The following is a 21,050-nucleotide window of genomic DNA, read 5'->3' as shown; positions in this document are numbered from 1 at the left end:
AGGGCCAGATTCATCCCTGGGAGTCATCTGCCGTGTCACCAGGGAGACTTTCACCCCTGGATATCATGTTCCACATTGGGGGGGGGGGGCAATGATTTCACTTACAGAGTTGGGTTTAGAGAGAAGGAGGCCACATCTGAGCAACAAAAGAGGTCCTGCAGAGGTAACTCTTAGGCATGCCTATAGGTAGTCTAAGCTTCTCTACTATCTACATAAGCTTCACAAGAGTGAGCCTCAAGATCAAGGGCTTGGCCTGTTGATTTGGGTGTCCCTAAAGTTTGACACAGTATCAGGGGATTTCCTGATGATAAAGTTTAATAGTTCCATATTTTTTCTCCCATCACTCAAGGGACTTTGCCAATACTTTTTGATTTTCTTTTATATATATATATATAATATACTCTAGGATATACCCAGGCATTACATTAGGCTATACAGGACCTCTTTCTTATTCTGGGCAACCTGTGTTTCAAGGTTCAGCTATACAGATAGGTTGAGTTAGATTATGTGCTACAGAAAATCGAGGTCCAGATCAAATAAACCTTTCTTCCTTTGGTGAGGTTTGATTTTGTGTCATGATGAATTCAAGGATGATGTGATTTGGTCCGTGAGGAGGTCACAAAGAGCTTGTCCCAACAAAGAAAATGTAACAATATGTGTACGATTTTTCTGCCCAGAGATGCCCAGTAGAAACTCAGCACCCAAGGTTTTCATTAGAGGCTGGTCATTTAGACACCCTCTGCCTACCACATATCAAAATTCCAGACTCTTAGAAGGAAAGGAGATGTTTAGCATAAACCATATTTTTTGCACCAACAGTCTAAGTACAGTAAACCATCCTTATCAGTTACAAACAGGTTTACACTAGCATAGTAATCTTTACCAATTCAGTTCCCAGATGCCAGCCAAGGGTCGATCATGCAAGCCAATCTTGCAAGCAGGTCTTTCTAAGTACAGCACTCCTAGGCCTGTGCTAACTTTTGCATGCACACTATGGCACCATGTTATATGTAATATATATATATGTAATGGCACACATGTGCACACAAAATCTATTCAACTGAGCTTCTTAAGTCGATATTTTATATACTTCTCAGTTTCAACAAAAATATTTTCATAGTACATTTATATTTATACTTATTTATATAGGAATGCATATGTACATATATGTATAAAAATTTTCTTAGACAAAATGTAGCATATTTTTATATACACTCATTTAAAATTTGGTAGATGAACCTAACAATATGAACTAGAGATGACACCAGAGCAATAACTGGATAAATTCTCATTTCTTTTTTCCTAAGTTACCACCCCACTTTGTGAAAATATCATAGTTTATTGTATCAGCATCTATAATTGAATATTTGGATAGTTTTTAATCATTTGATATAGCAAAGTGCTTCAATAGCCTTGTGTGTCCTTTATTTCATATTCTTCCAATGTTTTTTATGGGTAGATTCCATTCCTAGAAGTGTGAATACTGGGTCATATGATTTTCCTGGGTATTTGCCAGGAACTTTAAAAATCATTATAATGAATATTCCCACTCATCCATGTTTGTGCATAATTTGTCCTTCAAGACAACTTCTGAGTATGAAACTGTAGCCATTCTGTGTATTTCAGATGTAGCATTGTATATTTTAGGGGTCTGAATGTAGGAACAGCAGACCATTAAACCAAAGATAATCTATATCCCAAAGGATAAGGATTAAAGTTTAATTAGAAAAGGAATGGAAATGGAGTGGTTTGAAACTCAAAATATGAGCATGAAGGAGCAATAAAAAGAGGGTTGCTTCTCTTTCAGCTGGAGGTAGAAGTGTGGGTCTGCAAAGAAAAACCCTCTTCTTGGGGATTTGAGCAAAGCTGAAAAACAGGTTAAAACAAACACAAAATAAAATAAAGAAAATAAAGTTTATCTTCAGCTACTAATTAATGTGTGCAGTGAGAATAATCCAGTTTGATGGTGACCAGAGAAACTACAATGTAATTGGATTTTAGATATCCTATTTTTTCAATGCCAATTTACTCAACAAGAAGATAATTAGGCCAGGAATTGTAGAAGTAAGGACTGTGCAGTACAGATACATTTATGACTTCAGGCTGAGGAAATTATGCCAAGAACCAGAGTCTTTGGGATATGACAGGGTTTAGAGGGCACAAGGAGAGACTGGGGATGGAAGGCCAGACCAGCTTTTCTTGGAAAATGATGATCTAGTTTAGGGGCATTTGGGTAGTATTCAGTGATATGATTTTGGACTACATCAAAAAAAGTTTCAAGTCGCAACTTTGAGGTAGATCCCACAGCTGTATGAAAAGGAACTTCTTACAAATTCAAAAGAAGTGAGAAAATGTCACAAAGTTATATCATGAAGTTAAGAACAATGTTATATTTTCAATGCCTGAGACATAATAGGTGTTCAATAAAAATGTGTCACATGAATGAATTAATGAAAAACAAAACCTGGAAGTAGAGCTATGCCTCTTTATAATTAGGTTAACCTCTTGTTGAGCATCACAGAGGCTTGGTACACACTAGGAGCTCCATAAACATTCTATGGATTCACCCTTATCCCCTCTCTTTTCTAGTACTAATCATTCTGCACGGATCCATGAATTTTGGTGCATTGTATAAGTGCCCGCTGCACTGAATACCTTGGCCTTTGTTATTCTCAAGATTGGAATTATTTAGGCGCACAGTTTTTTCCTCTTTAGCTTGTACCTACTTCAGTTGCTTTCAAGAAATGAACGTTAAGCATTTCAAGGAATCAGAGTAACAAAATAAGGAAATAACAAATGTATGATGATTAAAATGTTATTCAGTTTCTCCAGCCTTAGTTTCTGAATTCTTTTATATTCTTTTTCTCAGATGGAATCTCAATATGCCAATGTTTTCCAATCTCCCTTTAATTAAGGCTTCCTCCAAGCCACTCTTCTCCTTGACACCTTCCTCCCTTCTCTAGGAAGAGTAACTCCAGTTATCAAGTCTCCCTTTCCAGCACAGGGATCAAAAAGTACAACTAGGATGAAGTAGAAGGAGGGAACCATCTTTCATGTAGCTTGGCTTGAGCTTGCATTCTGCATTTCGGAGACCTCCTGGTTGAATGACCGTGTACCTTGAATCCCCACCGGCATCTCCCGTCTCTGCAGCAGATGTTTTGTGCCACTAGTGAAATTACTCTGACAAGCTAAAGTTAGCAATAAAACTCTCTTCAATTACCTACATGACAATAGTCTGTACCTGAGTTCTATTATAGTCAACATAAGTGGCGGACTAGTATTTCACACATTAAAGTCACAAGAGCACACACTAAAGAGTCAGGTAGAACTAGGTGGTGCATTCATTCATCCATCCACTCCTACTACCACACTATTTCAGTGTTCCTGCTAATTTTCTGGCTACATCTCAAGTTTGCCTCTTTTACCTAGTGTTTCAGTTTCCTAAAGCTGCCAGAATGCAATATAGCAGAATGGATTGGCTTTTCTAAAGGAGGTATATTAAGATACATATATGAGATGGGAAGGTACACGGCAGTGTTTGCTGTCATTCCCTCTCAGCTTCTGATTTCAAATTGCCCTCTCTGTTTCTGGCATCTCCAAGGGCTTCTGACATCTTCTACATCTCCAAACATCTGTCTTGGTTTCATTTCTCTGCTCTGTTTATCAGATCTCCAAGCATCTGGGCTTTCACCAAAACATCTCCAGTTTTAAGGACTCTGGTAACCTAATCAAGATCCATTCTGACTGGGCAGAGCCACAACTCCATGAATATAATCTAATCCACATGTCACACCACTATTAGGTGTGACACATATCCATGGAAACAACCTAATCTTAAAATCCTACCCTGAGATAGGTCTGTCCCCACAGGGTTGGATTAGGATTAAAAGAACATGGCTTTTCTATATGTAACTTTTCTGAGGTACAAAAGAGTTTCAAACCAACACACCTGGCCACTAAATATTGGAGCACTTTCATACTTGTTCCAGGCTCTCTACTTTTTTAATTCAAGACCATTTCCTTAGGCATTTATCCAGGTCCAAGGTTTCAAGACCCTTTATATGTCAATGACAGTCAAATATACCCCTCCATCCTGGACTACTTCTTAAAGTTCCTGACCTGTAAGTACATGGATATGGATGCTAAGAGGGTCTCAAATCTGAGCACAACATTTCCAACCACCCACACAATTCACCTCCAGTATTCCTTATCATGGTGAATGGCGACACCTTTTGCAAGTCAGAAGTCTAAGAGTCATCCTCGAAATTATATTTTCCCTTTCTCCCCATCCATGTTCCATCTACCATAAAGTCCTTTCGGTTTTGTCATTAAAATATCTGTTTAGGGCGGGCCGCGGTGGCTCAGCGGGCAAAGTGCTTGCCTGCTATGCCGGAGGACCTCGGTTCGATTCCTGGCCCCAGCCCATGTAACAAAAACGGAGAAACAAAATACAAGAAAATGTTTAAAAGATGTTTCCCTTTCTTCCTCCCTTCCTTCCTTCTATCCTTCCTTCCTTCTCTCTGTCTTTCCTTTAAAAAAATAAAAAAATAAAAAAAATAAAAAAAATAAAAAAAAAAAAATAAAATATCTGTTTAATCCATCCATTTGTCACCATCTCTTTTTCTAGCACCCTATACAAAACCATGGCTATCTCCTACCTATACAATGTCCAATACACGAGCATTCTCCTCTTTACATCAGTTCATTTGCTGCACTACGACAAAGGGAACAAACAGTTCAAACACAGACCATTTTATGCCCCATACATTGACTCTAATTTAAAAAGAAAACTTCAGAGTCTTCCTTTTTTCTTTTAAGATAAATCCCAAAGCATGTTCTGGCCCCTACCTCTTTCTCTACTTCCTTTTTCCCCCCTCCCTATTTGTAGTCATACCACTATGCTTGTTCTTTAATTTATTTGCTTGTTTTTTAGGTTTTACTTTTATTTTTTAAAGGCAGTTTCACTGAGTATGTATACTGTATGTATGGTATATGGTATTCCTATACCATAGATTCATCCAAAGTATAAAATCAATAGCTCAAAGTTTATTCACAGAATTGCATATTCATCACCACAATCAATTTTAGAACATTTTCAATACTCCAAAAATAAAAACCCAATACTCCTTGTACCCTCTGATTATTGAAATTTTTAGATTGCTGTGGTAACTTTGTTACAACAAATGAAAGAATATTAAAATATTACTGCTTACCATAGTCCATAGTTTTCATTAGCTGTATTTTTCATATACCACCCTATTGTTAACACCTTATAATAGTGATGGACATTTATTCTAGGTAATGAAAGAACATTCTTATATTCGTGCTATTAACCACAGTCCATTATCCGCAACAGGGTTCACTACGTTATATACCCCTAAAGCTTTCCTTCTATTGACATACGTGATACTAAATTTCCTTTTTCTATCACAATCACATGCATACTCCAGCACCATTAATTACACTCACAATAATGTGCTATCTTCACCTCTATTCATATCCAGGCTGTTAATTAAAAATTCTGCACAAATCCTAATTTAAAATTCTGCACAAATTAAGTACCAGATCATCACACTATCTTCTGATAACCTATTGTTTCAGTTTGCTAAAACTGCAAGGAATCAAAATACCAGAAATGGGTTGGCTTTTACAATGTGGAATTATTAGTTTACAAATTACCGTCCCAATTAAGGCATCATCATGATTATACCTGAACCCTGAAGAAAGGCTACCAGCATCTGGGATACCTCTGTCACATAGGAAGGCACAAGACTGGCATTTGCTGGCCCTTTGCTCCTGGGATCCATTGCTATCAGCTTCCGATTCCAGTGGCTTTCTCTCTGAGAGTCTGTGGGTCTTCTGGTAGCTCCTCTGGGACTTTTCTCTCTCAGCTCTCTCATGGCGTTTCTCTTTCATCCTCTTATAAAGGTTTCTGTAAAAGGATAAGACCCACTCCCAATAGGTCTATACCCACAGGGATGGATTAAAAGAACATGGTCTTTTCTAGGCTTCAAACCAGCACACCTATATTCTAGATTTTAACTCTATTAGTTTAATCAGAACTTATTAGTGAAATAACACAAAATTTGTCCATTTGTGTCTGGTTTATTTCACTCAATATAACATCCTCAACAATTACATGTTACTGCATGCATCAGGACTTCATGCTTTCCTACAGCTAAATGATATTCTGCTATTTATTTACAACACATTTTGTTTCTTCATTCGTCAGTTGATGGGCACTTGGGCTACCTCCATCTTTTGGCATTTGTGAATAATACCTCTTGAACAGTGGTGTGCAACTGCCTGTTTACATCTCTGCTTTGAGTTCTTCTGGGTATACACTTAGTAGTTGGATTGCTGGGTCATATACTTAGCTTCCTGAGGAACAATCAAACTGTCTCCCCACAGCAGCTGCAACATTTTACATTGCTCCAAGCAGTGAATGAGTGTTCCTATTTCTCTACATCCTCCCCAGAACTTGTGATTTTCTGTTTGTTTGTTTGTTTTAGTAGTGGTCATTCCAGTGGGTGTGAAATGATATTTCATTGTGATTTTTATTTGCATTTCCCTAAAAGCTAGTGATGTTGAGCATCTTTTCACACATCATGAAAAGATGTGTATTTCCTCTTTGGAGAAATGCCTATTTAAGTCTTTTGCTCATTTTCAAATTGGGTCATTTGCCTTTTAATTCTTGAATTGTAGGATTTCTTTTTATATACTAGATATTAAACTCTTATCAGGTATGTGTTACTTTCTCCAATTGAGTAGGCTGCCTTTTCAATTTCTTAACATAAGTCCTTTAAAACACCTAAGTTTTTAAATTTGAGGAGGTCCTATTTATCTAATTTTTTCTTTCATTGCTTGTGCTTTGTGTATAAAGTCTAAAAAACCATTGACCACCACAAGATCTTGAAGATGCTTCCCTACATTTTCAACTAGGAATTTTATGGTCCTAGATCTTATGTTTAGGTTTTGATCCATTTTGAGTTAATTTTTGCCTGGAGTGTGAGATAAGGGCCCTCTTTGATCCTTTTGGTTATGAATATCCAGTTCTCCAAGTACTGTTTGCTAGAGAGACTATTCTGTCCCAATTGAGTAGACTTGACAACCTTGTCAAAAATCAGTTGACTGGCAGGCCATGGTGGGTAAGCAGGCAGAGTTCTTCCCTGCCATGCCAGAGACCCAGGTTCGATTCCCAGTGCCTGCCCATGTAAAAAAAAATCAATGGATGATAAATGAAAAGGTCTATTTTTTAACTCTCAATTCAATTCCATTGGTCAATATGTCTATCACTCTGCCAGTTCCATGCTGTTTCAACCACTGTAGCTTTGTAATATGCTTTAAAGTCTGGCAGTGCAAGTCCTCCAACTTTGTTCTTTTTCAATATGTTTTTGGTCGTTCAGCACCCCTTACCCTTCTGAAGAAATATGATCATTGGCTTTTCCGTTTCTGCAAAGTAGGTTGTTGGAATTTTTATTGGGATTGAATTGACTCTTTAAATCAATTTGTGCAGAATTGACATCTTAGCAACATTTAGTCTAACAATACAAGAACATAGAATGTCCTTCCATTTATTTAAGTTATCTTTGATTTCTTTTAGTAATGTTTTGTAGTTTTCTGTGTACTGTTTAAATTTATTCCTAAATATTTGATCCTTTTAGTTGCTATTTAAATGGAATTTTTAAAAAATGTCCTCCTCAGAGTGCTCATTACTAATGTATAGAAACACTACTGATTTTGGGGTTGATCTTGTACCCTGTCACTTTGCTGTATTCATTTATTAGCTCTAGTAGCTTTGATATAGATATTTCAGAATTTTCAACTTATAGTATCATGTCATCTGCAAAAGTAAAAGCTTTACTTCTTCCTTTCCAATTCAGATGCCTTTTATTTCTTTTTCTTGCTTACATGCTCTAGCTAGAACTTCTAATAAAATATTGAATAGCAATGGTGACAGGGGGCATCCTTGTCTTGTTCCTGATCTTGGAGGGAAAGCTTTTAGTCTTTCATCATCAAGTATGATGTTAGCTGTGGGTTTTTCATAGATGCCCTTTACCATGTTGAAAGAGTTTCCTTTTATCCTAGCTTTTGAAGTGTTTTTATCAAATAATGATGCTGAATTTTGTTAAATGCCTTTTCTCTGTCAATTGAGATGATCGTGTGGTTTTTTCCCCTTCGATTTGTTAATATGATGCAGTACTTTAACTGGTTTTCTTGTGTTAAAATATCTTTGCATACCTGGGGAAAAAACCACATGATTATGGTGCATAATTCATTAACGTGCTGGATTTGATTTACAATATTTTGTTGAGGATTTCTACCTCTATATTCATTAGAAGAATTGGTCCAAAACTTTCTTTTTCTTGTAATACCTTTATCTGGCTTTTGTATTAGGGTGATATTGGCTTAATAGAATGAGTTAGATACTCCTCCTCTTCAATGTTTTGAAAGAGTTTGTGCGGGATTGGTAATAATTCTTCTTGGAATGATTGGTAGAATTCAACTTGGAAGCCATCTGGTCTTTGTCTTTTCTTTGTTGGGAGATTTTTGATGACTGATTCAATCTCTTTACATGCAAATGATCTGCTGAGATCTTCTATTTCTTCTAGAGTCAGAGTAGGTTGTTTATGTGTTTCTATGAATCTGCTGATTTCATCTAAATTATCTAATTAGTTGGCACACAGTTGTTCAAACTATCCTCTTATGAGCCTTTACTTCTGTGGGATTGGTAGTAATGTCCCCCTCTCATTTCCGATTTCATTTGTTTACATTGTCTCGTTTTTCTTTTTCAGTGTAATTAAGTATTTATCAATTGTATCGATTTCCTTAAAGAAAAAGCTTTTAGTATTGTGGATTCTCTCTCTATATCTTTTATTCTCAATTTCATTTATTTCTGCTCTAATCTTTATTATTTATTTCCTTCTGCTTGTTTTAGGTTTCTTTCTCCAACTCCTCTAGGTGTGCAGCTAGGACTTTGATTTTAGCTCTTTATTCTTTTTTAATGTAGGTGTTTAGGGCTATAAGCTTCCCTTTAAGCACAGCCTTTGCTGCATCTCATAAGTATTGATATGTTTTGTTCTGGTTTTCACTCATCTCAAGATATTCATCTCTCTCAACTTCTTCCTTGGCCCACTGTTTGTTTAAGGGTATGTTGTTTAACTTCCATATCTTTGTGAATTTCCAGATCTCTGCATGTTATTGATTTCCAGCTTCATTCTATGATGGTCAAAGGAAGTTCTGTGTATAATTTCAATCTTTTTAGATTTGTTGAGACTGGTTTTGTGACTTGACATGTGGTCCATTCTGGAGAATGATCCATGAGCAATCGAGAAGAATGTTTATCATGCTCGTTGGGGGTGCAATGTTTTATATACATATGTTAGATCTAGTTCATTTAAGATTTTACTCAGTTTCTCTTTCCCTGATTGATAGGCTGTCTACATATTCTCTCTATTGATGATGGTAGTATATTGAAATCCCCAACTATTATTGTAAAGACATCTATTTCACCCTTCAGTTTTGCCTGAGTTTGCCTTATGTACTTTGGGACACCTTAGTAGTGTATACATATCTATGATTATTACTTCCTCTTGGTGGATTGGCCCTTTGTCTTTAGTTGTCTCATATAAGAGTTTTGCATTCAATGTCTATTTTATCTTTGTTTTAGTTTGCTAGCTGCCAGAATGCAACACACCAGAGACAGATTGGCTTTTAATAAAAGGGGATTTATTTTGTTGGTTCTTCAGAGAAAAGGCAACTAACTTTCCCTTGAGGTTCTTTTTTATGTGGGAAGGCACAAGATGGTCTCTGCTGGCCTTCTCTCCAGGTCTCTGGGTTCCAACAACTTTCCCCAGGGTGATTTCTTTCTGCATCTCCAATGGCCTGGGCTGAGCTGTGAGTGCTGAGATGAGGTATGCTGAGTTGCTTGGGCTGTGCTACATTGTGGTCTCTCATTTAAGCACCAGCCAATTAAGTCAAACATCATTCATTTCATCAGGTACGCCTCCTAGCCAAGTGCAGATGTAATCAGCAACAGGTGAGGTTCACATACCATTGGCTCATGTCCACAGCAGTAGAACTAGGCACCGTCACCTGGCCAAGTTGACAACTGAATCTAACTACCACAATCTTATATTAGTTTAGTTATCCCAGACATCTTTGGTTACTGTTTCCATGGAATGTCTTTTTCCAAACTTTCATTTTCAATCTATTTGTATCCTTAGGTCTACGGCGAGTTTCTTGTAGATAGCATATGGATTGATCATTCTTTTTTAATGTATTCTGCCAACCTATACCTTCTGACTGAGAAATTTAATCCATTAACATTAAATTTTATTACTGTAAAGGCAGTACTTACTTCAACAAATTTATCTTTTGGTCTTTATATGTCATATCTTATTTTTGTCTCTCTTTTCACCCTTTTAGTTACACTTACTAATAATCTTCATTTCTACACTCTCTCAGTTTCTGTTTATCTGTGAATATTTTAAACTCCCCCCAATTTTTGGAAGACTGTTTTGCTGGATAAAGATTACATGGCTGACAGTTTTTCCTCTTCCATTACCTGTTTTAGTTTTTAAAACTAAATGCAATACACAGAAACAAAATGGCTTTTTTTTTTCTGGTATGCTGTATGACAGGGTTACATTTCATTCTTTTTCCATGTGAGTATCTGTTATTGCAGCATCATTTGTTGATTTTTTTTGCTTGTTTGGTTTTTTGTTTGTTTGTTTTTTTTTTGGGCAAGTACATGGGCTGGGAATTGAACCCAGGTCTCCTGCATGGCAGGTGAGAATTCTAACACTGAACTATCCTCACATCCCCAGAATGGCTTTTAAAAAGGGAATTTATTAAGTTGCAAGTATACAGTTCTAAAGTTATAAAAACATCCAAACTATGGCATCCGAAGACAAATACCTTGGTTTAAGAAAAGCCAATGGATTTGGAATACCTCTGTCAGCTGGGAAACGTGGTTGGCATCTGCTGGGATGTCTGGCTTCTGGGTACCTCTGTCCGCTGAAAACGCACATGGTGATATTTGCTGGCTTTCTCTCCTGGCGTCTTGTTTCATTAGATTTCCCTGAGGGTGTTTTTCTTCTGCATCCGCCTGTGTGGACTCTGTCAGCATTGAAGCTTCTTCCAAAATCGTTTCCTCTTAAAGGGCTCCAGTAAGTGATCCCACCTTGAATGGGTGGAGACACATCTCCTTGGAAAGCACTTAATCAAAAGGTACCACCCACAATTGGGAGGGTCATATCTCCATGGAAATAATAAAAAAAGACCCCACCCAGCAATACTGAATGAGGATTAAAGAACATGGCTTTTCTGAGGTACATAACAGTTTCAAACTAGCACAACACCTTAAATATATCATACTGCCTTCTCACTTTCATTGTTTGTGATGACAATTTGGAACTTAATCTTAATTCTCTTCCTTGTAGGTGCTGAATATTTTTTCTCTTGCTGCTTTCAGGATTCTCTCTTTATCTTTGGCATTTGATGTTCTGATTAGCATGTGTCTCAGGGTTACTCTATTAGGATTTATTCTCTTTTGAAGTATGTTGTGCATCTTTGACATGCATATTGTGTTTTTCATAAGAGTTGGGAAACTTGAGGCCATCACTTCCTCAAATATTCTTTCATCCACTTTTCCCTTTTTTCCTTCTGCTGAAACACCCATGAGATGTTTGTGTTGCGCTATGTGTTGTCATCCAACTCCCTACTCACTTTTTCCCATCCCTCTCTTTTTTGTAATATTTTAAATGTTCTGTTTTATAGTTTGTCAATTCTTTCTTCTTTCAGCTCAAATCTGCTTTTGTATGCCTCTAGCATGTTTTTAATCTCTCCTGTTGTACCTCTCATTCACATCACTCTGTTATGCTTCTTTTCATACTTTCAGATTCTTCTCTATGCACAGCCAGTGGTTTTTTTTTTACATGGAGAAGTATTGTATTTTCCCATTAAATTAGCATACAGAAGAGCAATCACAAAACAGGTTTTTCTTCACACCACTGATTCCTACACTCAGGAACATACGTGAGAATTACCTGGGGAGGTTTTTAGGATTTTAAGTCCAGGCGTCCCCTCTGGAGGAGAGTGCAACAGGGACCAGGACTTGGGTATTTTTAAAAAGCTCTGCAGGTAGCCCTGATGTTTTTCTCTGGTCAAGATGCTGATTTTAGGTTGACCGGGATGCTTTGGGTTTTAGGGGCCATTTCTTGGGGGACAAGGGTGCTCTTCTGGCAGATTTACTAGGAGTAGCAAAGAACTTGGCATATGACTTTTTTGAAATCTGTCTTAGATCTTTTGTCCCCACTGAAGAGCTGATATTTTTCTCTGTCGCTTCTTTGATTCTTGGCTTCTTTCCTGGGTCTTTACCTGGAGTCTCTGGCTTTGCAGCTTTGAGGGTTTTCAAAGATGAAGGGGCCTTTCTCTTCTTCCTTAGAGGTGTTTTGGGACCAGGACACTCTTTTTTTGAGATTTCTTTACTGTGGCACATGTTTGCATCTCTGTGATTTCTTTAGCAGGCATTTTGTCCATTGGTACCAGCAGTAAAATCTCCTTCTCAGATCTATCTCCCACTTTCAATGGGGTTTTCATTCTGCTTGGCTCCTGTTTCTCAGGTCCTGGGGTGTCCCCCTTTGGGGAGCCAGGGGCCTTCACTGGAGGACAACTGACTTCAGGAGGCACCTCACCTTTCTAAGGACTTGGCTTTTTATTTCTTTTTCTAGCCTCTCACATTTCCCTTTTACTTCTCTTCTCCCTCTTTCATTCCAGCTTTTCTCTTTCTTTTCTTTTTTCATTTTTCTTCATTTTTCTTTGCCTCTTTTCCTTCTGACCAGGAAGGTATATTGCTTTAGCATCATTCCAACTGCTCTTAATTGAAGGAAAGATTGGAAGGGCAACTGATTTCTCAGTTTTCAGGTATAAGAGTTTCATACTCCCCTACTTCTCTTGAATTTTTCTGATAGTCTTGCGACATCAATTTTGAAGGATCTGCTGTAACTTCATTCCAATGTGACTGATGTATTTAGTACTTCAGGAACCAGTTTTAAACACTGGTTAAGACAGTTCCACCTATAGATTCATAGATCTCATTTGATAAATTCTTGGTCACAATGTTTATAGATACTAGAACTTTCTTTCTGTGATAGAAATGGTTCCCTATGATGGAGGGTAATTAGGATGCCACCTAATTCTTGCATCAGTAAGGAAAAAATCAAAACTACCCAAGAGGTGGAGCTTGGCTTCATAAGGTTTATATTCCTTTTTTAAAGTTTGGAGGGGGATAATCTGAGAAATTGTCTTAATTTTATGCTTGTTCAAAATACTCCAAAAGAAATGTTCCATCTTTTTAGGAGTTAAATTGGGCTCATCTTTGGTGAATAAACAGACTTCTGCTAAATCTGACCAAATGTGGTAAGGCAAAGACAATCTGACAAACAAAAAAAAAAGTTTTTTGTTTGAAAATTTCCATAATGCCACCATTAAGAAAAATTTTTCTTTCTCTGGACTTGGAATTTTCCAATAGAACTCTCACCAACTTTCTAATCTGTACTTGTTTACCAGTGTCTACTGCTTGGGTATGGTAGGGCTCTCTGGAGTCGAGGCTGAGTTTGTGGTCGAAGCTGAGTCTTCCTTGGCACTTGCCTCATGCAAATGTGTGTGGAATCATGGAGCTTCTTCTTCCCAGTGTCTTCTTAATATCATTTACCTCATTAGCCATATTTTCCTTCACCTCTTTGAATTGATTTATGAGATTTGTTTGGACATCTTTGATTAGCTATTCCAAATTCTGAGTTTTCTTTAGCTTTTTAATTTGTTCCATTGACTGGGCCATATCTTCTTGTTTCTTCTTGAAATTTTCTGCGGATGTCTAGATATCTGATTGTCTTGATGCATTTACTCTGAAGGTCAGTTTCTCTCTTTTCTAAGGTTTTGTTGTTGATTGGCTTTATGTTAAGGCTCTTCTTTCACACTTGGTTCAACTTATTCTAGACCTTTAGAATCACCCATGTTTAACTGATATTATTTATTCAAATTTCTATACCTGATTCTTGCCCTGAGTATGTGGTAAAATTTGTACGATTGCTCTGTTTGTGTAATTGTTTCACATACCCCCACCCCAGGGGAAAACATTCTTTCTCCCTGTTCCTTCTCCAGGAATCTTTATTCTGTTTTTGCTTTGCCCCTGCAGTTTTTTATTTTTTATTTTTCTTTTGTTGCCTCTATCTGCTTTTGCATGGAGGGCAAATTCTGGGAGGATGATCTCCCCAGAGAGAACTTTTCCAAGTTGGTATTTCTCAGTCAAAACAGGGCCAGGGACCCACCCACTAAGAGAGCACAGACCAGTTTTAAAGGTCCCTGGAGAAAGGGTTAGGAAACACACGATAAGCCTTTTTGCCAGGTCCCCAAGGCTGCACTTTCCTGGTCTTCCCAGCAGACGGCACTCTTCAGCAATCTTGTCCCCTTCATTCTTAGGGAACCCTGCATCTTAGAACTTCCACCTCCTTCTCCCTTGTTGGGAATGGGGTTGAAACAATGCTGGGATGGTTCCTGTCCAGAGTGGGCTAGAACAGCAGTTCAGAGCTGGGACCCACTGATCTAAATTCGCAAATCAAAAGTGGTGATCAGTACTTGGCTTTGCCACTCCTTGCCCTTGGGGAGGAAGGTATCCATATCTGGTTCCATCTGTGGCCACCAGCCAGGGGCCAGACCCAAAGCAATACAATTTGTGGGTGTGGAATGGGTGCTGGTCACCACCATGGAGCAAGTACTCACAATTTTTTACCTCAGTTTCTCAGTCTCTTTGTCCCACTCTTGCCTGGATGCTGTAGAGTGATCCCCTTTTCTCTTGTGCCCCAGAACAGGAGTGAGTCCCATACCTCCCTACTCTGCCATCTTCCCTGGAAGCCTCTCTCAGTTTTGGTTTTATTTATTCACAACTCTCCTTCCTGCCACAGGTACCCTTGCACCTACTATCACTTTTATATTGAAAATTCTTCCATTTTTATGTTGACCCAATTAACTCAAGACCTTATTCTATCCCTTGGTTCTTGTAGATGAAATGGTGATTTAATGTACAAAAATTTTAGATATACGATGACCAATAATGATCAATGCAGCACTATTTTACACAAGTGCAAAACTGATAAAATACTTGATGCTTATTTAATGCACTAATATTGGAATAAATAAATTATAGCATAATCTGTGTGAAATACTGAGCATCTATTGCAACAAGCTTTCAAAAATATCAATAGACTTGTAATATACTTTTAGCATAAATTAAATGGAAAATTAAGTATACACATAATTATTTCTATGATATTCAGATTCTCTCAAATATGTAAGTTTATATATGGGTGTATAGATTTACACACAGGAAAAAATATGCATTTGGTATTATAACCTCAAACTCATGGGTGGTCAGCAATTATCAAGAGTTCTGCTGGGCTGATGAGGGACTTCTGGGTTTCCGATTTTATGGAGCATTGTCTAAATGATGTGCAGTGGCACTATTACTTTAGTTCTTTACAATATGTCCTTGGATTAAGCTGGAAAATCAGAGAGCTCAGGGACTGGACCATATCGTATCTCTCCCTCTTCCTACCCTATCCATGCCTAGTATTCATCCTTTAAGTAATGAATGCCTTTACTAGGGAACATTGGTCAACGTGATTGATGCCTACTTTGTGGAATATTAAAAGAAGCATCTCTAGAAAAGTTGTACTTTCTGTAAATATTCTTTTGAGAACACGATCTATAACATTCCATGGCATTATCTTTATTTCTCTGGTCTCAGAAGCAGGGGGCATTGTGCTTCTCTTAATCAATGCGTTTGTTTTTCTCTTGTAAACATATTCAAATTTGTAATTCCTTTTCTTTCCTCTTCCCTTGCTATTATAGAACTTAGTAGCAACACTCTATAGTGGCAGATATTTGCTATGCATTTTTTATATTTACCTTTATTCTGGACTCATCCCATTTTTCTTTTTGCCTTAATGTCTTCCTATATTTAAAATTTCATTTTCCTCCTGCACCTTTTTGTAAGCCATCATACAGCTTTTTTGGAGGTAATATAGTGACAAAGGCAGAAAGAAAACTAGGGAGGGTGGAAATAAGGAAGCAAACCAGCAAAGAAGGAAAAAAAAATGAAATATTTTAATAAATAAATGGTCTGTGTATATTTAAGTTGTCTTTGTGGGAGTGTGGCGATGACAAATTGTTGATTTTGGTAGATCAAGAATTAGGAAATAGATGTTCAGGAAGGGCATAAAATAAATATTTATGGAATGTATGGATCCTCTTCTTGGAAAGTGAATTCCCAAGAAGGCTACAAGTCTTCCCTAAGTGAGCTGAATAGCAAAGCTAAACCAGAGCTTGGCTTTTCAATAGCTAGCTGATAAGACAGTTCAGGGTCAGCAACAGCAAATCTTAGTACCGTTCTCTGTTGTGGATCCAATTTTGTGAGAATTTCGTTCTTTTCCTCAACCACGAGTAGGGATGGATGGTAGAGCAGAGAGTTAGTGTGCCGTGACATTGCAGGGCCTTTGGCCATTCTGAAAGCCTCAAAGATGATGCTCTAACAGAGGGGGGAAAGCAAGCACACAAGCAAGCAAATGAAAGATACTAGATCAAAAAGATCTGCTTAAAGACAGTACATGCACCAGCCCTAGGGTATTTCAAATATTTATAATTCTCTACATATTTAATCTTTAAGAGTTCTTGAGAAGCTATGTTCAGAATCTGATGCTAGCATACCCAGTTCAGGGCTGATAATATCAAAGTCAACGAAGAAACAGAGAAGGAGAGAGATGAAGGAAATATATGAATAAAAACAAAATAATCAAAACTCCTAAGGCATGCCACATGACTAGATTCAGAGAATGAAACATTGAAAAGGACCTTGGAAATCCCATTCCCTTTTTAACAAAGGGATCACTAAGATATAGAGGGGCTCCCAGTAAGACCCTATACCTAGAACTGGGAATTTTGGGGGATAGAAACTTGGTGCTTTGAAATGAGCTGAACAAATAGTTTACAAAAATCGTAAAATATTGACGACAACACCACAAGACAGGGATGTGATAACAATGACATAGGATGGACTGGCATATACTTTTACAGTTCAGTGGGGTGAATAGCTACATAAATTAATAATGCCAGGTACCAATCAGGACATATTTATTGTGAATTAATCTCTGTGCCATAGTAGAAAGAAAGAGGAAGAATTTAGGAAAAGCATATAATAAGGACATGTTCTGGTTTCAGGGAGCTTCTCCTTTAATTGGAAAAACAAGATTAAATCACAGAAAAATATAACAAATGATTTGGGATTGTTCCACAATGTGTAAGTTGTATGAGCTATGACATTCAGACACTCGTGCCCAGAATTATAATTCATCTTGCCCGCAAATCTCCTGTACAATATCCTATAGGTTCTCTTATACACATCTCTTAATTAACATTGTCTGCTGACTCATTATTTCCAATGCCCTCCATTCCATTTAAAAATAGGAAATAAAAATACCCCCTTTATTTTGATCCTAGCTGCCCCCCCCCAATTCCCATGTATTGGGTCCCATAGGAAAATTCTGATTCTATGCAGCAGCCCTTTGGATGTAAGACACTCATCACGGCTCATTATGACTTTCTTCCACACCCAGGTCAAATCCCTTCAGTGACCACTCATACGACAATCCCATGTTCTCCAGTACTGAGTGCTGCTGAGAACACAAGGTGTGGTCTCATCGTCTGAGAGGGAGAAGGATGATTGCCTTTTGTTCTAAAAAGCCAATTTTATTTCTGTTCTTGCCGCCTAAGAATGCATTAGTATTTTGGCAACTACATCCTACAGTTGACTCATACTGAGCCTAAAGTCAATTAAAACGCTTGCATCTTTTGCACATGTGTTATTGATAAATTCTCCCCAATTATTCATGTGTGCAACTGTTGCTGGTTTTTATTTTTAAATTTACATTTTTGCCTGTTAAATTTCATTATGCTCTATCTGGCCCATGGTTGCAGCGTTGGGAACATTTGCTGGACCCTTTTTTAGCTTTCCTTCCCAGCTCTCTGTCACGCACAGGTTGATGTGGCACATGTGTCCTCATCTAAGTAAAAAAATGTTGATTAGGACTAGGCCAAAGTCCTGATTCAATAGTGGTATTCAATTAAGATAAAACCTTTCCATTAGTTATCAGTCTTTGGGTTTATTATAGTAGAAATCGACTTGGAAATGAAGGATCCTGAGATTGGAAAACTGTGATGAGAAAAGAGAAATCCCTTGGAGTTGTCAGTAATTCTGGAATCAAGCAGACATACGTCAGGGAGCTGATATATCTGTTTATTTGAGAGAGGATCCTCCAGTGGTAGGTTACCACAGGGGCCAGGTTTTAGCTTTTTGGAGAATGAAAATAGGCAAGAATTATAAGGATGTGTTCAGAAAATTAGCATGGGTGAAGAACACCAATAATCAATCAAGAATGAAGACAAATTCAAGCAAGCAGAAATAGTATATAGTCAGGGGCTCTCAATGGGGCCTACGTGGGGAGTTTTGGAAAGTCCATACAATGCTCGGGATTAATCTCTGGTGCGGTGGCTCCTGAGTCTAGAGGCAGCACAATGCTAACTACTGCCAGATGCTCTGCCAAGTCTGTCTCCTGTCCTTCTTAGGAATGAAGGAATGTTTGTGCCTGTAGTTGGGACCCCATGGTAGATCAAGAAGTGAAGAGCTGGGCCGGCCACCATAAACACAGCTTGGTCAGGAACAGATCCTCTGCCCTCTAGTAGCATTTGAAATCATATTTTCTACAAGTTTTCAAAGGAAAACTTACTAAATGCTTAGTAAAATCCAGATATATTCTACTTAGAGTAGCACAGCCCTCATCTACCAACCTAGCGATTCTATTAAGGGGAGAAAGCAAGGGTGCCATGAGATGGGTTTTAGCTTACCTACTTTTTTATGAACTTGATAACCTAAATCAAACCATTTAATCTCCCTGAACTTTAGTTTTCCTATCTGTAAAGTGGGCCTAAAATTATTTACTTTGAAGAATTTAGTAAATATCCAAAATATGCACTCATAGCCACATATTATAGACACTTAACTAGCTCCTGTGAAAGAAAAAAATGGCAACGATCCCTCTAATTTTAAATCTGAATAACTAGAAGAATAGATTTTAAATTGTTTAAGGAAAATGTTTTCAAATGCCTTTCCTAGGCAAATTCTCACCCCTATTTATGTATAAACAATGGGATTCTAAAAAATGACATGTCCCAGGGCCCCCCATAGGACTCCCTTATGGCAAATATTTATTAGCTATAGTCGTATATTACTATATACACTTGAAAAAGGTATCTGTAGATTTCTGAATTTGGATGTCTCCCTTACCCAGACTAGCCTTCACCCTTTGATTTCCATTCAAGGAGGCTTGACTGTGTTTAAAGCAGCCCATGTTCTCTCCTTTTATTTTCCACACTAGAGGCAGGGAGAAGGTTAACAGCTCCAGGCGGTACCGGGCAGGGGGGGAGGCAGTGGGGAGGTGAAGGTTTCTTAGGCTGCTCTCCAGTAATCATTCATCTGCTCTTTTAGCATCCTGGACCTTAGAAGAGGGAGTCGGGGTGGCCTGGCTCCCCTGCCCTGCTGAGAACTGATACCCTGGAGCCAATGAATATTTAAAAACGCACTGGGGAATAATTTGTGCGGTGGAATAAGGTTCGCCTTGCTCCTGTCATGCCCCCTCAGTAGCGGTATGGGAGCGTGATTGTGTGCAGGGATTAACAAAAGAAGAAAGAGACAAATCACACTCTGGGATATTAAAATGGACCCGGTGCATAGGACGGTGGCGTTTTCCTGCCATAAGCACTTCATCTGGCGTGTAGGTTCGGCAGGGGTGAAGCGCGCCCGCCCCATTCCTACCCCACCCCTTCCTTTTCCATCACCCACTCTCTAGTGGGTTTCAAATGAAATTAAGAAACACAACACCAGTAGCCCCAGGATTGCACTTTAAGCACTTGACACTCATTATGCTGTTGCTAAAATTTTCATGCTAATGTGTTACAAAATTGCATAAATTAATGAAGACTTCCTGTTCCTTTGCAGGCCGGGAGACAGATCTTGTTGTTGGTTCCTCAGCCCGGATGAGGAAAAGAACCAAAACATGCTGCTAACTTCCTGTGCCAGAATCCTTCATCCTGCCTGGAATTAGAATTTGCCAGGCAGGAGGTGATGGCTCACAGACCCACCTGGGGGTCAGCACTGCCCAGCAGTACCCATGTGTGGGTGGAGCCTCATTCCCTGGGAAATACTTGTGAAAGGAGCCGGCTAGGGGGCTGCGGGGAGGCTGGATTGGGCAGGTCTAGGCCTTTCCAAGGATCTGACTGTCTCCTTTCTGGTGTGTTCCGGTAGGGCCCCAGGACCTCAGCTTGGGGATGGAGATGGAGTAGAGATGAGAAAGCCCTGCTATCCTCCTGCAGGTTTCTTGTGCCATCGCTGTGAGCAGCGGCCCGCTGGAGGGAAACCGATGCACAGGTTTCCCTAGGAGTGCGGGGGTGGCAGCGGCGCTATTAGCTACGTTTCCGTTTGCTGCATGCCAGTGCTAGGAGCCAAATGGAGCTGCCCGCTTAGCTGTACCCAGTCATTTGACTTATTAGAAGGATGGTGATTATGCGGAGGGCAGGTCAGCCTTGCGCGGACAAAGGCCTCCTGAGGCTCACACAACCTGTGTCCCAGCGAGGAGGTGCGGAGGAGGTGGAGGGAGAGGACGGCAGGCTGGGATCATGGCTGAGCACCTTCGGTGGCTTCTTAAAAGCTTGCTTATCGGTCTCTATAAGCAGGCCACCCACCCGCACACCTACCCACTGCCAAAGTCCAAAGCTCCACCTTTTAATAGGAAGAGTGCATGTGCGGCCCGGGTGTTCCTGGAGAAGGTTACGACTGCCACCACCACCCCCCTTTTTTTTGAGAAATTATGTTTACAGAAAGGTCATGTATAACATACAGAGTTCCTATACATCCTCCCTGTTATTAACACCTTGCATTG

At 38.8% G+C, this 21,050-nt stretch overlaps 1 pseudogene; it reads right to left on the bottom strand.

Moving 5' to 3' along the window:
* Nucleotides 1–12,181: 12,181 nt before the first annotated feature.
* The window catches only part of LOC143651474 (ribosomal L1 domain-containing protein 1-like), a 77,063-nt pseudogene continuing 68,194 nt past the window's right edge, over nt 12,182–21,050 (bottom strand).

Source organism: Tamandua tetradactyla, chromosome 12, assembly GCF_023851605.1.
Source record: "Tamandua tetradactyla isolate mTamTet1 chromosome 12, mTamTet1.pri, whole genome shotgun sequence".
In the NCBI taxonomy this organism is placed as follows: Eukaryota; Metazoa; Chordata; class Mammalia; order Pilosa; family Myrmecophagidae; genus Tamandua; species Tamandua tetradactyla.
The sequence above is the reverse complement of the archived record's forward strand: the minus strand, read 5'-3'. Positions and strand labels throughout refer to the sequence as shown.